General features: G+C 41.0%; 1 protein-coding gene across 18 annotated transcripts in view; it reads left to right on the forward strand.

Annotated features, from left to right (window-relative positions):
- celf5a (cugbp, Elav-like family member 5a) overlaps positions 1 to 16,448 on the forward strand; it is a 192,538-nt gene that overhangs the window by 136,276 nt on the left and 39,814 nt on the right. The gene's annotated exons all lie outside the window — the stretch shown is intronic.

Here is a 16,448-nt window from a genome sequence, read left to right on the forward strand (position 1 = left end):
CTATTCGCTCAGGATTTTTTTTTTTACTTTAAGTTAAACCAATGTTAAATGCAATATCAGGAGTGAAAAAAACATAACCTAAAACATATTTCTATATTGGAATGCAGGTGTGAGATAATGCAAATTTTTAACACAGATTACTGTTACTGCAACAACAGACAAAGCCAGAAATCTTGGTGTGGTCATGGACTGAGACCTGAATTTCAATAGCCACATTAACAGAATAACAAAGTCAGCCTATTACCACCATAAGAAAATATCACGGGTTAAAGGACTTATGTCTCAATAAGATTTGGAAAAATGTGTCCATGCTTTTAGCTTTAGGAGACTTGACTATTGAAATGGTGTCCTTACAGACAGAGATGGCAGAAGTACTCTCTTCCCTTACTTAAGTAAAAGTACAGTTACTTGTGTTAAAAATACTCTGGTAAAAGTAGAAGTACTGATTTAACTTATTTACTCAAATAAATGTACAAAGTACAGGCTTGGAAATTACTTCAAGTATAAAAGTAATTAGCCATGTGAATGAATGCAAAGCTACCTGGACCACACAAATGTTACCGAAGTCCACTTTGAGAAACTTCAGTGGACATGGAAAAAAGGCTCTTTATATGCCATTACCTTCATTTTAAATGGATGTCTGCCAAAATTTCATATTGTATATGATTATTGTGACAGATACTGGGACTCCAGGTTAATAAGAGTCTGACTGAGCAGCGAGATATGAATTCAGTAGTTCCAGATCCAGTTTCTCTTTTTTATTTTCCCCTTAACATTTAAAATAATCAACATGTATGTGTGTGTGCTCAAATAGGGCTTTTGGAAAGAAAATAAATGATAAAATATGAATTACTAAACAGACATTAATTAACAAGTTTGGCAGCACATGGGCCAGGAGTCATTCTTGATGCCTACCGTCTCAAACATGTCTGGCTGCTTGTCTCTGGGATCGCCATCCATACTATGTGCTAACGTTAGCGCCCTCAAGCTGCAATGATTTGCCGCATTGAATGCAGAATGCTGCCGAATCTGTCGAGTCGTCTTAGTGATGCAGCAAGTATAGTCAGTATAGTCCCATCCAATTAGATTGAATTCAGTATTAATGACGCAAACAATTGTTACGGTAACTCCAGGGTAATAATTTGAAACTTGTTAGTGAGGACTAGATTAGGACTGGATTTAAAGCTGATTCTGGTTTCCAACTTGGCCCCAGGTGTGTCTGTAAAACACGGACGGACACAACTTCTGTCTTTTGATGCTTTTTTTTTTTTTTACAATCAAGCAACGTGCAACCTAGCTAACAGGTGAAGAACACAAACAACAAAATCTCTAGCTAACTAACATACATTAAATGTGCAAGAACTTTAGACCAATACAACAGGCTTAAATGACAACATAAGATATACTACTCACAGTTCTCAAAGACGCACACACACAATCTCAACTGATTATCCACCGGACAGCTAGTCTTTTTTTCTTTTCTCTCACTTTTTTCTCCGTGTAGCGCGCGCCCGCCGATATTTGTGGTAAAATGTAAGTAGTAAAAGTAAAAAGCCGAAACAAAAATAAATAGTCAATTAGATAACTGCAGCTGATTCAAAACGCTGCTGCCTGAGTTCTTACTAAGACCAAGAGAGTGGAGAGTGGACTTTCCACTGTGCCTCAACGAGTTGATTTCAAAAATACTTCTGCTGGTTTATAAATCCCTTAATGGTTAGGGCCAAAATATATTTTTGATCTGCTACTGCATTACTAACCACCCAGACCTCTCGGGTCGTCTGGGACAGGTCTGCTTTCTGTCCCCAGAGACAGAACTAATGCTCCGCATATCTGACACAAACTCCCAGAAATCTGCAGGTCCGCTGCAACTCTCAGCGCTTTTAAATCAAGGCTGAAGACCTTTCTTTTTGAAATTGCCTTTCTTTAATTTCTTATACTCCACTGTGAATTTTATTCTTGTATTTTATCTGTTTTAAAAAAAAGTACTCTTTTTTTTAAACTTTTTAATGCTTTTTTTTTTTAAACACTTTGAAAGCAGATTTTACAGCATGAATATTAAGATTTTTAAGGTTAGTGTTTTTTTTTATCAGACCAGAGTTTTAAACATTATCCTTGCTTCTCCTAAACATATTGAACTTATTCATATACTAATGTTTGTCCTTACCAGATTAAGTGTAGTTTTTTTAATAAGTGAGTTTGTGGAAACATGCAGGTTTGAAAAGCTTATTTTTTTTGTCCAACAAGAGTTTGTTTACAATATATCCTTGAATAAAATTAGTAAATTGCCTCTCACACTTCCCCGTGGGTTGCTGGATTAACCAGAAATGCACTGTAAGAATTAATTATGGGGAACAGAGAAATGCTTGTTCAGTGCTAATTAAACTACCGGTACATTTTTAATTTTTTTTAATAGTTATTTTCTTCATGTTAAAGTTAAAAATGCAACTGTAAATGTTAAATCTCTGAAACAATGGAGCTGCTCCTACAAGAACTGTCCGTCTACATTTATTTACTGTTTGTCTCCGACGGGGTTTTGACCAGGGTTTTTCTATTTGGCCATTAATAGCATGGTGAGCTGAATCCAGTTTCGTAGCAACAGTAACTATGGGAATAGAAGCCTGTGGAGAGGTCAGTGTGATGGCCTCCACTTGGCCTCTTTGTACAAAGGCTTGCACATTGATTTTTCTAATTCGCAACATCTAAAACCACCTCCGCCACACAACACACAACTATGCAACCAACCAGGATTATATTTAATGCCTTCGTTTTTTAATTAACTCTGAGGCAAAATGGTACTAAATGTAGACAAAATGTTTATTTCACACATTTTAATAGGAAACTTATTAGACTGACGTTGACTCTTACCTGCTTTGTGTTCCTTTTTTTATATTCTTCTTTTTACATAGTCACAGATGCCTCTCTGTTCCTATTTCTCTGTCTCCCATCATTTTCTTTTCCTGTGTGTGTGTTTTTGTGTGTGTGTGTGTGTGTGTGTGTATGTGTGTGCGCTTTTGATGTTGGCTTCGGTCCTCATGGGACAGATTCTCCAGGGACCCTTAATTGACAAGTGTGTACAATAACTAATCAGCGGCAAAGCAACTGCCCTTTAAGATGATGAATTAACTAAACTAATTTCAGATAATCCTTCACCATAGTGGGCCACGCTGACAGCGCCAATTGATATTTGAAATGCAGACACCTCTCCTCTCTGACTTTTGCCAGTCATTTCAATACACACACCCAAACCCGAGTACAGGTACTTGATAAACTGCTGATGGAGCTCTGAGAAGATTAAAACAATTTCCTCGCTCGATGTGACAAAAACAACCCGTCATACCCACATACAGCTGTATACACATAACGCACACACAGTGACATTACCTTAAGCATGGACCACACATGCATGCATATATGCGCAAGCCGTGCTATTGAATTAATTTGAAAGGGCAGGGTGAAGTCTAGTGAGCATTTGCTCATACAAGTGCCTGCCTTATAAGAGGTTTACCAATTTAAATTCTATTTCTGTGTTGATGCCTAACCTCTCCCCCCTAAAGCTCCATAATGTGTTCTGTCAACACGGTCCTGTCCCGCAGATTAACATTGTCAGACAGTTGTAGAGTGAAAAGGACGACATGCTGTTTTCAGAGCAGTACAAGGAACTCTTGACAGATCGACCTGACATCAGCCATCAGTGTGTACTGGAAAAACAAGCCCAAAAGATGTAGTACAAAACAAAGGATATGTGTATAAGCACATTCTCATGTGAATAAAATATGTGAAAGAATTGTTGTGAACAACAATAAGGTTTAGGTTCTTAAAATTGATTGAGGTGTTCTGCAGGTGCCTAATTGCCAGCATTTCTCTCTGATTACATCACTTCTGTCGTGTGATTAAGGAGTCCTGTGATGGTTGTCGGGGAGAATGGAGCAGAATACCGGTGCTTTGAATATAATGATCACCGGCCTGGGAATTGACAGCCAGCAGGTTTCTCCATCAACTGAACTCAAAATCTGCTTTTTTGAGCATTAGATACATGTCTTGCATTGCTTTGTATTAATATATTTGTGTTTCTTCACTCTATAGCTTGTGGCGTTAAGTGTATTTTGGGAGGAACTTTTTTTTTTGTTTACAGTAAGTTTCTGTTATATGATTTCCATGTTATTTTTTTACAAAATAACATGTGGAAGACGTTGATATCATGTTTCATGCTACTCTAGCTGGGTGAAGCTGTCTGGACGTGAAGGATATCTTAGCGAGGCAAGCACAGTTGTTCAGCCAGGTAGTTCACAGCCCCAGTACAATACTTTTCTATTTGTTTGGATAATATTTTTTTCACTTGTGCTGAGCACCTAATAACTTCACATGGTGTGGGGTGTTGTTTTTTTGTTTTTTTGTTTCACCAGTGGCTTGTGAGTCACGAAACGTGACCATCATGCATCTCTAGAGAGCTGCATGTAATCTTGCCATGCTGGAGGCAAAGTAAAGCATGAGTCAAGAAAAAAAAAAAAAAAAAAACCCACAAAAAACATTCCCATATGTCCAAAAAAAAAACAATTGATAGGCTTATGTACAACTATATTTATAGATGGTGGCCATACATTTAGTGTAGTAGGGTGTCTGCATGTATGACTGCGTGTGTTTACAGTTTGTCTGACCGTCACTTTTTCATCCTGTTGTGTTGAGAAGTGTGAAGTACTGTCAGTAGAGGCAATAGGATAAAGAGGAGGAGATGATCTGCAGGCAACCGTGTACAGGGAGCCATTGTCCTCATCTCCCCTGCATGCATTTTTCATCACATGCTCCCCTTTTTACACTGTTTAGCTTTTCCCTCCCCTCTAAACTTCCATGTGGTGCGTGCTGACATTGCATTTCTCAGCCTTGCACACAAAGCCCCCTGGTGCTGAGTGTGTTAGAGTTGGAGCACGTCCTTTTGTGTGCCAGCGTGTGTGCCATGTGCCCATGCATGCATACGTGTAAATATTGGGGACGTCAAGCTCGCTCATTCTCCCGTCTTCCCTCTCCTCACACACCTGTATCACATGTATGTTATCCCATAGTCCTATAGGCAAGATAGAAATATATATATCTAGAGAGAGAGAGAGAGCTCTTATGGAAAGCCCATTTAGTCAGTTGGCAGTACCCAAACTACAAAATAGTTGAGACTCCATGGATCTTAAATTATTCTGAGCTGAAATTCAAATTTCATTTTGTTTTGGCCCTAAGCAACGGGCAAATTTGCCTGGGTGAGATCAGTAAAGGTCAGGGGGAATTAAAATGCTTACAGTAAGATTTGTCAGTGAGAGAGAAAGTGAGCGAGGAGGAGATAGAAAGCCAGAGGAAAAGGCCATCTGCCTGATAGTTTAGTCTAAGTTGGTGAGAGAAATAAGTCAGCATTTTGCAGTCTAATACTATAAGGTAGTAGCTTGACAGGTCCAAATTTCTCCATTCCTTTATATCTAGCATATTCCAAGATAAAGATTGCATTTATACATTCTGAATGCAAAATTGAGGCTCACGGTTCAAGAGTTTCATCAACAGACAGTGTGTACTTTACAATACATTTCTATGCATGCCGGTACACTATATGATTGGCTATGACAATAAACAAATCTAATAAACCTAATGCATGACGTAAAACAGCAATGGCAAAATGTGACAGACATCCGATGAAGAATTCCAACCTCCCCTCTTGATGATTTGTTCAATATATAGATGTTTATTGAATTAGATATCAAGCAAAATGTCTTGGAAATGAAAACAAATGGGCTGTCAAGAAGATTGGTGCAAAGGAGAGAGACAGTGAGTGTGTTTATGTGAGCTAGAGAACACTGTAGTCATGCACTTGTCTGTCTCTGTTCCTATACGTCTCTTGTCTCTTTCACTCTCTTCAGGCTCTCCACATGGAGGATTGTGACTGAGCTTGGTTTGAGGCGCTTGCTTGATTTAGACACTTTTTATCATGTTTGTATCAATAATATTAGTTGTGTTAAGAAAAGAGCAGGTTTTACTAATGACAACGAGATGAATTTCTACACATTTGGTCTGGCTGCTTGCTGAGTTCCGTGGGACAAAACTACTTTAGAGAGTGAAGGAGAGATTGTTGATGTCCCTTTGAAGGAGCAAAGCATTTACCCCCTCAGCTCAGCAAGATTCTTTAAACTAAAAGTGAGACATTAGCAGAGTGTAGAAAGTGAAATCTGGAATACACAAAGGTGTTGGTTTAGTAGAAACTGTTGTTTTGATTTACTTTGATATCCTTTCTCCAAAATGATTATGAGCACAGACACCGAGCAAAGGGGCCCCACAGAGTCCTGTGGTAAATATAAATTGGATATACAATATAAAATGACATTTTCAGTTATTACCCTTCTCCACACACACACACACAAAAAGTCACACACAACATATGCCACAGAGTGCTTATTTCAGCCAATGAACCCGCTCAGCTCAGACATCAGTGTACAATTCTGGCTTACTATGCACCTGCGAGGGACGATTCAAAGAAGCCAATTTGGTTGTTGATGGCAGAGCTTCATAACAGTTTCCACAAAAAAATTGAAATGCATTTATGCAAGCATGGCAGAGAAAATAAAGCAGGAAGAGGAAAGGAAGAAGTAAATTGTTAAATTGTCAAAGGTTACATAGCATATTTCTCTACAGCAGATAATTGTTGCAAAAGTGCTACCAAAAAAACCCTGCTACCACACATGTGGTGTTGCTTCATCCAGTACAGTTAACGATGATGGCAACGCTTCTTTCCCTTGTGATATTAGTGATGTTGACAAACCTGTAGCGTTCTTGCGATGGCATCACACCAGCCACGACGCAAAATTGAACCCGTGGTGTAAAGTTCCCCGCTTTCTACCGCCCTACTTTTGGTGCCAATGCTCAGACAACATCCATTTCCGAACTGTGCCTTCATTTTGATCTCAACTACACACCTGTAAAGTTATGTTACCCTGCACAGTACTGCAGTGATGAAAGCTGTCCACTGACATATATACTCAAAGTATGGAAAGTACTTGAAACATCTTCTGTGGTAGTTCCCACTACAGTAGCTTTAAAATGTTGCCATGATGACACATACTTTAAGAATCACAAGGGGAAAACAATAACAGTATCACTATTCAAAGGCAATGCTCTGAAAAACTTTTTTTTTTTTAAACCAAAGCAGGTCAACTCAGGTTTTTACGTCAGTAACCTAGGTAGGAAATGTATTGTTCGTTCAGTAACAGTGGAAGATGTCCTCAGTACATCATGCACATTTCTTATCTCGCAGATGAAATACAGAAGATATGTTGCGGAAACCTTTGCAGCACTTCATTACTTCAGCAGTGCAGGGCTCTGTGAAAATATGTGATATAAGTAGATCTGATCCTTCAGACTAGCAGGGATAACAAGTGAGAATAAAGGGTAAGGGAGCGTGTTTGCCTTTGCCCCCAAAACACAACGTCTGTCCTGTGTTATGAAATGCTTTCAGTAGAATCACATCCTAAAAAAAGTGCTGATTGACCTTCGAGCCTAATTAAAGTGCACCATCGCCAATAGCGAGCAGATAAGACAGCTTGGCTGTCAGTGTGACTGACAGGGTTAGGCTCTCCCCCTGCAGTCACATCAGCACTACAGAGGCCATGCATACAAAAAGCACACGACAGCACAGAGAGTGGAAAAGCTCTAAGTTTAGCATCTAGCCTGCTATCAAGAATCAGCTCAAACTAATAATATGGAAATGCTAAAATATAAAAGTACACCAGTGACATGCTTTAGGGCTTATGTATTTATTTATGTATTTGCAACTTTACCTCATACAGCATTTCCCCATCTCATAACTGTTAACACTGCAGTTTTTTTTCCAGAGTAAAGAGATGCTCTGCACTGAACTGGAGTATATGCAAAATGAATCTGCTGGCTGATGTCATATGTATAGAGCAAATCTGAATCCACTCTCACCAAGGTCTTGGTAGGTCTAGGCAGGTGAGTGCTCAAGCACACCCTATATTCCACTACAGCTCTCACACGGGGAAAGCTGACATGCAGGGTGGCCTGTAAGCCTCTTTTGTCCATGTGCAGCAAAGTCATCTGTCAGCTCAGTTGCTCTTGCAGACAAAGCTTCAGAGAGATAGCCCGTATTCTGGTACATCCTCACTCTCTCTTGAGCTGGAGTTGGGCATGGCCCCCACTCTCTATCTCAGATCTCAGCCTCCTCCCTTTCATTTCTCTCCCTCTTGTGCTCATCCACCCTTTTCACATTTTCTCATTATCTTTTTCCTCTGCACGTCCCTTTACTTGTGCTGCTACTTCTGTTTGCTGTTCTTGAGTGGTAATACTGTCACGTATGATCTTACACTTGCAGTCTGTCCACCTTTCCATTGTCTTTTCTCAGAGGTTTTTGTTCCAGCATGGCTTTATATCTTTTGATATTGCAGTTGTGCAGAGGTGAGAGGATATTGGTAGTATATATACAACACAATAAGATCAATGGGGGGAATCACATGGGGCTCAGTGTATAATGAAGTTTGTTGTCTCTTGCAGTAGTCAATTTTGTCCTTCCAAATGAAAAAAGGTAATTACTTGAGAACCACCATGAAGACTAATGAGTTACCAAGAAGGTAACTCATTAGCAATTCAAGATAATAACAAGGTAACATGAAAAAAGAAGAGAGACATGTGAGGGACAAAAATGTGGCGATCAGATAAAGAGAAAGAAAGAGACGATACAATAAAGAGCTAATAGCAACTTATACTGTAAGGAAGAGGAAGGAAACAGGGAAAGTGCACGTGTAGGAGAAGGGAGGTGGGGGTTGGTTTAGGGGGCTGGCCGAGGGGGTGTGTCCAACATTACCCTCATGAATCAGTGTCAGTGGAGCGATGAGAAAATAATTAAGAAACAGGCTAGCGCTGTGTTAAATACTGCCAAAGGTAAAAGGGCCATTCTACTGTATAAAAACACAATCTGGACGGGGAAGAAGAATGGCAATAAATGCGATAGAGGAAAATGGGGGAGAGAAAATCCATATCATAACGGATGCCAAAGTGCCCTTCAGATGGCATTATGAAGGGAGACAATATAAATAGTACTGCCATATTGTAAATGTTTAAGTACAGTAGCGACGTATCCACGTTGCACTGCAGTTTCAGGATTTATGACCACAGCCATAATACACTGAATTTGACACAAGGCTGTGAGTAATATTTCACATTTGTTATCATATTGAGTGTACATTTTCTAAGATATACAGTATAGGGTGGGGATACAATATTTTAGGCAATTTCTCTTTCTGTTCTCCTTTTAGTTGTTCTGTGCTGATGTGGGTGTGGGGTGGGGGAAAGCTGATGAGTGGGAGATGAGCTAATGGAAACTGTACAGAAAGAGAGAGAAAGAAAGGAGCACACTAAAGCACACATGCACGCCAACAGTTATGCTTACACACCTCAGCGGCTTTACATGGAGCATTTAGGGTAGTGGGAACCACATCAGAAGACTGTAATAGTATGTTCAAGGCTTCCTGCAGGGCCAGGATGCAGCTAAAATCCCCCAGCCAGCAGCATAGAACAGCAGCCATTAGATCGCACTGATGCATAAAATCACTGGAGCTCTGTGGAGAATATCGAGTGACATACAGGAGGTCCTGTGTGCTGTATGCCCATTTTATGTTTTTTATGTGTACGTACGAACATGTGTGTGCACGTGCCGGTGGGTATGCGTGTACAAATGTGCGAGTAGTTTAGGTGTCATATAGAATATCCATCATCCTTTCGGCCAACAGCACAGAGAGAATTCATGATCACTGGTCTCTAAATCCCCACCGAGATTGAATCGACTTGGCTAGTGTGCATGGAGGAATTGTGTACGGTTGGAATGCAGAAGCTTTTTTCCTATGAGGCTGCTTTTCGGAACGCATTATGGTTTGATCTCGAGCTTTGGCCTGACTAATGCACTATAGGGCTTGTGATGCAACAGTTACCAACTGCAACCTCCCACTGTATAGATGTTTGTTTGTAGAAAGAGCTTTAGATCCCTCTTGACGCCGTATATTTGTATATACAGCACATCATGTACTGTATACATTTCTGTATGCGTGCCTGTTGATATATCTACTTGTATTTTCAAGTTGATCTATTTCTCTGACAGCCTGTATGTGAGTGTGTGTATATAATGTATGGTAATTTTGAATGTTGCCCCCACGGTTAAAGAACCCCTGTGTCAGTGTGCTTATACTTACATGTATGTGGAAGCGGTGAAGCCTAATCCATCCCAGAGGGGTGCTTAGTGAAGGATGCGCTTTTTCTGCAGCATGGCTATCAAGGCCCTGCACGCAGTGCTCAATGGCATTTTTACTGATGGCTTTTATGGTAACAGCCAAGCTGCCAATGAGCGGCCTTGACACCAAAATTATGAAACTATGACATGAAATTAACCTGATGTCACCGTAGGTGCTGCTGGAGTTAAAAGAAGTGGATCCCTCCTTCTGGGCACTGTGTACTGGAACTTCTCTAAAATGAATTATAGACAAAATAGATGCACAACATGGCTGTTGACTTCACGGGCAATCTTGGCATGCATCACAATGAAATATAATATGTTCACATATGATAAAATGCCAGTTCAGTCTCTGTAATTCTCTTTGCATTCTCTATTGAGTCACATTTGTTTCAATAGAAGTCCATATTTCCTAGCTTTGGTGTTGAAATTGCTAATGGCTTTCTGGTGAGAACTACAGTATTGTTTTCTTTGCAGTGCTGTTTCCAAGCAACATCTCGGAAGTTGTGGGGGAAACAGTGCTAATAAGCTACCTCATTAGGGCCGGTGCATGGTAGGCCTTACAGTCTGTGCTGTCAACTCTGCGGGTTAGCATGCAACTTCAAAAGACAGCTGCAAATACAACACATACACACAGGAGTGCTAATTTACTTTAGAAATTGGTAAGCAAACTATTCTATCAACCCACATTTCTATCTAAGTTGAAGGTGTGCTGGTGGAACCTACTAACTGGGTTCTGTCTGAAGTGGCTCCAGCGCTATGACAAAGTACATGGCCGTTCTCTCGCCAGTGATAACGCAGCACATAAAAGGCTCATTATTTAGGAGTTAATTTGGCAGGGTGTTCTCACCCTAAGGCTGTGCCAAACCTCAGACTCCCTCCCTTGTTGGTCTCTCCCACTGATCCCTTACTGTACAGGGAAAGAGAATGATGCTCTATACACAACAGGGACTCATACACTACTGTACATGCACGCACGCACGCACGCACGCACACACACACACACACACACACACACACACACACCACACACACACACACACTTGCCGTCTTATTAATGCAAACAAACCTAGTTGGATCCCTATATGTAATAAATTAGATTAAATTCCAATGGCTAAGCGCTGTAATCTATTAGGGTTAATTAATATCATTCCATTCTGTCTTTGTTTTTTATGCTTGAACACATGCTGACACTGTTATTGTGTGGCATCCTGCTGATTGGAGGAGTATAATAGGCTCGTGAAGAAGGTAGAGGAAGCCACAATGTTTGGTATTCCGGCTACAGAGTGATTTCGATTCTTTCTTTCTCTCTTTCGACAAGGAAGTACGCTACAGTAACTAGCTCTAATACGGTGGATCCTTCCACTCCTCACAGCCTCTCTCCAGCTCTTATCTTCCCCTCCAAATGAGAAAACCTGGATGGCTTCTCAGGGCCCCTGTTTCTGCCTGGATGCTATCTCATTTGGTTTTAATATATTTATCCATTCATTATTGTTCGCTTTTATCAGCCAGCTAATATTGTTCATAATTTGTCCTTATCGCCAAGCCTGACAGTCAAATTTACACACCGGCTCAGCAGACAGATGGAGAAATGACCCTTCTCCAACCTCTCCTTCTACATCTCCTCTCCTCCCTTCATTCCTCTCCAAACTCCAATGAAACATGACTGACAGCCCGCTGTATAAATAGTTGTCATAGCAACCTCCCCATCCTTTTGACTTGTGCGTTTTCTCTCTCGTTCTCTCTTCTGTCTCAGTATCTCTCTCCCTCCTTCCATCCCTACTTGCTTGCTGTTGCAACGATTGAGAAAGAGACAGACAGAGAAGGGAAATTTGAAAACCAGAGAGCACCTAAGGCAGTTGGTATGCTTTCCTTCCCCTGCACCCCCCATTCACATCCCTCCCCCTCTCAGTTTCCACCCACCCTTCCCTTGCCTCATCCTCCCTACCCCTGACAATGATTTACCAACTCCAATGGTGCTCCTCTTTCATCCATCCTGGCTTATCAAGGACTGCAGGACTGTATGCACATCAATTTACAGTTCTCAGTCTCCTACACATTCACACACTCTCTCTCTCTCTCTCTCTCTCTCTCTCTCTCTCTCTCTCTCTCTCTCTCTCTCTCTCTCTCTCTGCAACTCTGATTCCTCTAGTTCTCTCCTTTTCTTTTTTTTGTTGCTCCAAAAACCCTTGCTTGGCCCCATTGCTATTCAATGAGTCTCATTTCACTGTCAAAATCCTCAGCAGTCTGCAGCGTAATCATGGAGCATACAGTAATACGTCTATAGTATACTGGACTGTGCTGCAGTAAGAATAGACAGTATGCTGTGTGGACAGGAGATCCTTCAAACTTCCAGTGGAAATAAACATTATGTAACCAAAGAATTGTGCAGAGATTTGGAGCACATTTAAAAGAAAGACATTACAGTGGTATTGTTTGTCATGCACACGTACTTGTCAGACTAAGGCGTGAAGAAGTAATAGTATATAAGTGGCTCAAAGGCTTCACACCAGGCCAATGTGCTCATACTGAAAAGCTTATTTTGATTAGAAAGAGTCCAAATGGAGCCAGTAATCTTCAGTATGTATAACCAGGCAGCACACTGCCATTTCATTATTCCGGAGTTTAATTTCCAAAGCATTTATTCTAAACAAGCATCTGTTTAGGAGAGTAAATTAAACATGATGGGGGGGGGGGGGGGGGGGGGGGGGGGGGTGTGCATTTCTGGATAGCAGTAGTGTGTCACAATGAAGTTGCATACAGTACTCAGTGAGCTGTAAATGCATCTTAATGCCAGCATGCTGCACAGTTTTCACAGTTAAGTTGCTGGTGGTTATTAGACCCCTGATTTGTTTAGGTAACAACATTTCACTGTTAACACTATAGCACTTTAATTAAGGATGCTACTCTATTACTGCTCACTGGGCTCTGTTGTGATGTAAGCAAGAAAAGAAAAGAAAACCTCATAATTTCTTGTCTTATTTTGTATTCATCTATACAGTAGAAGGCATTTACCACAGGTGAGTAGCTGGAACAGAAAGATGACTCAGCTGTTTTGTAAAATTGCCAAAGAGAAAAGAGCCTTCCAAAACAGAATTTGCTGCTAATCATGTTTTAACCTCTCAGCTTTACAGAATGCTTTAGGGTTGCATTTGACTGACAGGTCAATTCACTGTGCCAAAAACATGTTTCGATCAGAAACATTCTTGTTATGTATCCTATTAATTATGTAATAGACAGTTGACTTTGGCTAAAGAGCCAGTTCACAATAGCTTCTCTATCCAGGGAGTAAACCATTTTATATCACGCAGTGAAAAATAAGCACTTAATAGTTGTTTGATGCTACCTGCATATAATGAAGGGTTATGTATCTGTAGATCTCTGAGTGAGGAGATCTCTCCACCCAGCTAGGGGGTCAGTTCCCATAAATATGGAATTTGTCGCTGGATGATATACTGCATGAACTGTACTACATCGCTGAGGAATAGACATAAATGCATAGAGAAGCTCTGATGTGAGATTGAATTGCATATCCAGTCTAAATTCTCTTGAGCTATTGTAAAGACTGAGCTCAGCTGAGCTTGGCAAAGTCCAGAAAGTGAACTGCAGAAACTATCTGTGGTGGACATTGTTGGAACAAAGGTGTCAACACTCAGGTAAAGATAACATCAGAACAAAGATCATGATTTTAGAATCTGTTTAAACAGGCAGGCTGATGGGCGAACCACAATCAGAGACTACCGCTCTTATTTTAGTTTCTTTAGTTCAGATGAATATCACATATACCCAGCTTTGCATTTCAGTAGAATAACAAACAGATGAAGCAGGATTATTCAAAACATATGTTGCAACTTGTAATGCAGCTGTGGCCACTAGCCCAGCGATAGCATTATTAACAGGAGCTACAGCACCAGTCACTGTAGTTACGAACATAAAACTCATAAGAAAAAAGTGTGTAGACAGCAGGATTGATTGAGCGTATCTGTTCTGTCAGATGCATGCGGACAGACCACAGGAAAACTACACAACGTAAATCAGATGAAATGGTGAACTGAGATGGTTGTGTAGCAGCGGCCGGTGGATGGAAGTTGGCAACAATAGCAGTTCATCATGCTGTTTTTGGGGTCTGTGAGACTTCACATGTTTGTGTACCCAAAAACACAAATTAGACAGCACTAGTCTAAATAATAGGTGCCCTGAAAAAAAAAAGTCAATCTGTTGTTGTTGCGTGATAGTTACATGTAACAGTGGTCTTACAGGTCGTTGTGTGTGGTCATGGTGGGGAATTTTTCCCTTGTTTTTTCCTTTTTGTCCACCCCCTTTCAGATAAATGACTGTAGGTGTTTTGCACTCTCTGTGTGTCTGTTTGCACACTGTCTGTGCTGCAGTGTTGTAGATAAATGAGATAATGTTTCTATTGGCGATGAACACAACACCTGAATTCCCAAGGTAGCATTTTAGTTCAGAGCAGCCACAGCAGAATCCTAGACAGTGGAACAGATCTCCTAGATGATCTGTTTTCATGCGTTGTTAGCTTGTTTTCAAAGCACACTCACTTTGCAGAACATGCACTCCATCTCTTTCTCAGCCACAGATGATGAACTCCTTTTAAATGCTACCGTCGTAAATACAAAATGACGCATATTTCTTACATTGGCGATAACTCCTGCATGTGTGTTCAGATTAGTATCTCCTTCAGATGTAACGCAAAAAGCCAGCAGACTGAACATGAATCCAATGTGTAAGGCTTTTGTGGAGCTCACTGTGAACCAATATTACACAGCAATGTGATATATAGCAGCCAATGATCCCGCTATACTTGGAGTCTTATAAATATTATACCATTTAGCTGGAGGTGACGTCGCCAGTTAGCAATCTTTCAGCTGAAGGACGGATGCGCTGTCGTATTTTAAGACATGCCACATGCGAGGTGTTCATAGTGTAATCATCAGAGTGCAGCTCATATGAAATTGATAGGATAATGAATTAATTCAAAACTTGTCAGATCCCCATCATCTACTTGAAGAAGGGCGTTACAGCCAAAGAACGACTGCGATTGCATTGGTGGTTCTGTCTGCTGTGTGTGGCTTTCTGGCTGTATACAAGTGTATATGAGATGTGGTCTGGCGGCATTCAGGGAATTTTGTGCAGTTCAGCCCCCTCCCCCCCTTCCTCGATTCATCTCCCCACATCCAACGTCAGAATTTATATTCTCCCTCCAGCAAAAGGAAGGACCATCTTGGCCTTTAATTTTCCAGTTCAGGGCTTTCCTTTTTTTTTTGCAGATAAATGCTCTCCAATCTGCCCTGACAGATGTCACATTGCATCACTTCCGTTTTGATACATAGCCTCTGATCCTGCCACTTGCAATAAGGAGCCAGCACGAGGGACGCCCCTTCCTAGACAACACTCTGACACGGGTGATTATTTTAAAGGTGCATCATTGGTGGTGCTCAGTGCTGAAACCCTAGCTGGGCACCGTGTGTGCATACACTCGCTGCCGTGGCCGCTGCAGGAATGTGGGCATGGGCTTGTGTCTGGGTCAGGAAATGAGAACAACACGACACACTCAGTAGTCGTCACAGGTCACTCTGACACTGTGCAATACCTCTGGCAGCGATTTATGCCACTCTCAACCTCTTCATAGCAGCGGCCCCTAGTCTTGTCTCTCACTCAGTCTCTCCACTGTGACTTGACAGGTCAGAGTTGGAGAAACAATCTGTATAAAGGGAAGGTTTTAGTGCCTCTGTTGCCAGCAGAGACTCGCTACACTGTAGCATTAATCATACAAGGCCAGAGTACATCAGTAAACACAGTGTGTCAGGTCGAGGTAAAGATCATATCCCACAGCATTTAACAGGACTCAATAGCATACAGGCCATCTATTGAAAAGTCAGCGTTATTCATGGCATGTCTCCCAGCCTTCGTTGCTCGTAGGAGAGACACGCCATTGTTCAATGAAGAGCATACTGAAATATTTCTCTGGCTACACAAAAAACACTGGATCAGCAGCAATTAGTGGAGTAAGAGAGAGATAAAGAGAGGAAGGGAGGGAGGTATTTGAAAAAAGAATGAAGTTGAAAAATGTAGAATCAGCGAGAGAGAAAAAAGGCAGAAAAGAGAGTGGGGAGAGATTAATAAAGAGGAAAGAGAGACAGAGACCCATGGAGAGAGTGGTAAAAGTCAG

The sequence above is a fragment of the Etheostoma spectabile genome, chromosome 9 (genome assembly GCF_008692095.1).
Source record: "Etheostoma spectabile isolate EspeVRDwgs_2016 chromosome 9, UIUC_Espe_1.0, whole genome shotgun sequence".
Classification (NCBI taxonomy): domain Eukaryota; kingdom Metazoa; phylum Chordata; class Actinopteri; order Perciformes; family Percidae; genus Etheostoma; species Etheostoma spectabile.